Genomic DNA, 4,499 nt, shown 5'->3' with positions numbered 1-4,499 from the left:
CTTCTTGTTTTCGTCATCTTTGTGTCGTAAAATGTATTTGCCGGTGTTTACGAGGATAAGCAGCACTGTATTTGTGCGATAGATATGAAGGTCATGGTTCATATCGAGGAGCGGATTATTACAGAAACACTAGCAGGAAAATGTGGAAGAGAAAGAGAAAAGACGTAGTTTTTCCTCTCAAAATATTTATTTATTTGTCAGCAAAATTCTCGTTGATTCCAAAATATTTATATTGTGTACAAAAATATTTTAGCATTTAATAAAAAACTAAATTGAGTTCAGTAAAGATACAAAAACCCAAGGAATGAAGATCTGAGTTATCTCGTGCCATTGCTTCTTTCCGTCAAGTTCATGTCTAAGTCTTCGTGTGATTTGGGGTCACAGCAGTTGGTGTGCCTGAAATTCCCAGTAAATGAATTTATCCTACAGTTGGAAGCCGTCGTCTCTGTTTCGGTCTCCTCTCCTACTGTAGCCTCCTTTGAACGGTTCACGGTCATCTGTTCCTCCACACCCCTCATTAATGTAGGGTAAGCGAAATCGGGGTCGCAGTCTTTTTCCTCCAGCAGTTCAGTCAGAGTGCTGATGTAGATCTGCGCCATCTGAAGCGTCTCAGACTTCGACAGCTTCCTGTCACTCTCCACGTTGGGAATGACGCTCCTCAGACGATCGAAAGCCACGTTCAACCCCAGCATCCTCCTCCTCTCGCGGGCGTTAGCCGCCAGTCTGCGGCGTCTCCGGGCTCGGGCGATGATGCTCTGGTCGTCATCGGGGTACGTCAACCCCGAGAGCCGGAGCTGGACGAGAGCACAGGGGTCACGGCTCACTCTGTTGCATGCACGCTGGTCTGAACAGGCTCTCTCGGCCTCCCTCCAGATGAACTGTGCGCAGGAGCCGTCTGAACGGAGCATGGTTTACTCGAGAGGATGGGCTGACACTACAGAGGACAGAAGAGCTGTATTTATACCCACGCGCGATGAGGGGTGTGTGAGGGTCGTGTGCGCTGAGAAATGAATAGAAATGAGTGTCTTTGATAGTGACCACAGGGAGTCTATTAACCCAGTTCATCAAAAGTGGATTAGATACGTGTGAATGATCACCGAATGGACCACCTGACACTCGCAAACAGCTACACTACCAGTCTAGAATTTGGACACTTGTTCATTATTGCATTATTCCACATGTCTGGGTTGTAGCAAAATAATTCAAACGATGGCATGAATTCAATCATCGATATATGGAGGCGTGTGGCACAACGTTAAACTCATTAATTTGGCAAAAAGGAAAAATAAAGCACGTCATGGAATGATGAATATATAGAAAACTTGCAGGAAGTAAATCAAACAGTTAAGATTGGAATCAATTTCGTTTCTGCGGCATTGGCAAAAAATACAAAGCATCCGAGCGTACATGCAACACGGTGAAATCTTGGTTTTATGTCAAACGTAATATTTTTCAATGCTTCCATAAACAAGTTTTCTTTCGTGCATTAAAAACAAAGTCAATCATTGCGTAAAAAAATTAATGTGATCTTAAAAATGGCATTACCGTAACAGTCTAAAATGACAAAACCATAACATGTTTTGAAAAAGAGTAGCCCTGATGCCTGTTTTAATTTATCGTAACACATTAATGAAGAATATTTTGAGAAAATTAGAATCTTTTGAATGTGGAAAAATACCTGTATTGGTAATGATGATCATTGCCGTGTATACATGACGACAAGAGAATATTAAACCTTTAACTATCAAAATACAATGCAATCTCTTAACCTGCTAGCCATTTGGAAGTTACTGGCAGATGTGTTACTTCAAACGAAATCAAGCTTAAAGTAAAGATATATGTGTAAACTTTCCTTTGAAAATGACAGATGTTCTCATCCTCCATAACATTTTTAGAGTTTCTTTATTTTTATTATACATCAATATTTGTCAGTTTTTTATTCCTCATTTAAAAACATGAAAAAACTCAATCAGGATGTTTTATTTTGCTCCGTTTAACTAGAAACATTGCATGCACTTCGACATAGTTTGGCGCGTTACGGTAATGAGATATTCAGAAGAAAATGCATGTTAGATTGTTAAAAGGCACCTTTATTTCGCACAATTACAGAGTTAAAACGTCTTCTATTTAAAATCATCACTGATGTTATTGTGATGGTTTGGCCTGTGTTCATTTTCAAAACCACTTCCCTTAGAAACAAGGAAAAATTCTATTTATATAATCTGCTCATCGTATATGAAATATGCCCAGGCAATAATGTGCAGTTCATAAAGGTTTAATTGACAGGCAACATCCGCAGCATTCAGTCTAATCCAATTATGCGCAGAACACACACCGCCAGCACAGACCACCCGCCCCCCCTCACACACACACATACATACTCTCCACATACTGCAATATTCAAGAACAACAAAAGAAGATTCACTTAGCTCACGGAGGGGGTTATATTCATGCACTGACCGTGTTGCGGCTGGCCGGCTCTTGGCACACTTCACATATTAAAGGTAATGAAGCGCCTCATTGAGGCGAGGGCGCGGGCCTGAGATCAAACCACCTCGGGGTGGGTGCGTTCGGGGGAACCCCATGCAGAGGGTAAATTGGGGTGGATTCACGCCTGTCAGAGCGAAACCAGCCCGAATGAAAGCAAATTTTCATTGAGGGGATTAGTGACACAGGATGAATCGACGTTAGCAGTTTCTTTTCACGTGGTGCCAGCGAAGGGTGCACCAGCCAAAACGCCTAGCTGTCCACATTGCTGCGAGAGACACTTGTCACAATTCATTAAATCTTAGCGTACACCCCGACATGAGCTAGACGTTCATGCCAGAGATACCCATATCAGCCGCAGGTTTCGGTTTTGTGCAAAGCAAATGCAATAAAGGTATGCCAAGTCATTTACTTGGATCTTTGGAGTTGCAAGTACAATGGCATACAAATCAAATGATGAATTTCTGTTTTGGAAGGGGGAAGAGTTTGCAGATGTTCATCTGTTGCATCTGATATTAAGAAGAAAATTACATTAAAATGACTGTGAATAGACAGATAAATGAAAAGTAGAACGTTTTGGCTTACATGAGCCCTTAACCTTTAGCAATGTGCTGCTTTTATGAAAAGAGCATCACGTCAACAGTCCAGCATAATGGCGAAGGTTTGGAGATGTTGGTATCAGAGAATTCTCCAGGAGAATGATAGAACATCTCTACTTGAACTGCACTGAAGAAAATAGAACCGTACAAAGGAAAGTTACGACACTTGGCACACAGATAGAAGACAGTCTGCGGGAAATTTGGAGTTTCTAACTAAAACTCTCTACCGCCACCAACAGTCCAAAGTTTCACGCACATTTTTGCCCATAACATCTGAACCGTAGGCTACACTATAGAAACAAAAGAACCCCGAGCTCATGCCGATTCGAATGCACCACATGACGTCATTTTCCATCATGAGGTTTTTGAAAATAATTGATAGGGTGCATCAAGAGAAAAGTTGTTAAAAGATTTTCAGTTCTTCAATCCGTTCTCGGAGAGCGCGTCATCAAATTTGATGCTAACATGCTAGGCTACTTTGTGATTCATCATGACCATATTCTGAGGAAGTTTTAGGCCAAGAGATATTACAAAATTTAAGAAACTGCTTATAACATCAATTTTTTTACATAACCTAGTGCATTTTGTTCGTATTGATAGAATTGTTGGCTTGAGAAATTTGATACCAAATGTGCATTTTATTAATAATTTACTTTTTCGAACTCCTCATACAAAATGCATCAATTTTGCACGAAATTTGGTATGCAGCATTTTTAGACATTCCTTGTATACAGTACAGCCTCAGTGAATTCAAGCAGAGCACACCAACGGGTCATGTGGCTTTATCTGCGCAAACTTTGTATGCATCATTAGTGGCACATCTTGTCTGTCATAAAAAATGTTGACAGCGTAACCTACTGTAGTGGTCAACAGTCATAAGCAAATGTCTTGTGTTCTAACTTCCTTTCTCTGTGTTTTTAAACATTGTTTTCAAAATGGCATATTTCCTTGGTCTGCCATTATGGGTGACGCCCTTTTGGAATTTTGCCGAAAAAACGCAGTATTTCACAAACGCAATGGCGAATTGGGTATGGTCCATCAAGGTGAAGTTCTGAGTGGACCTGTAAAGATATAGGCCAGTGCCCCTAGAAGTCAAAAGGTATAATGATCATAATTGAATTCATATATGCTTATAACAAATGAACATAGTTATTTTATTCACAATAGTACATTTGTCAGCCAAAACAGAGTTCATTGATATCAAAGATGTCTTAGTTATCACAATCTAATCATTAGACTGGTCCAAAATATTTCCCTTTGGGCATCGGTTGGGCCGTAAAAAGCATTGACCCCGTAAATGCTGCTTGCAGCTATATTTAATCAATTCTTTCATTGTCATACCTTAAAGCCTTAAAGGGATAGTTCACCCAGAAATAAAAATGCTGTCATCATTTATTCACCCTCATGTCATTC

Source organism: Barbatula barbatula, assembly GCF_947034865.1.
Source record: "Barbatula barbatula genome assembly, chromosome: 16".
In the NCBI taxonomy this organism is placed as follows: Eukaryota; Metazoa; Chordata; class Actinopteri; order Cypriniformes; family Nemacheilidae; genus Barbatula; species Barbatula barbatula.
This window is presented reverse-complemented; position numbering follows the sequence as displayed.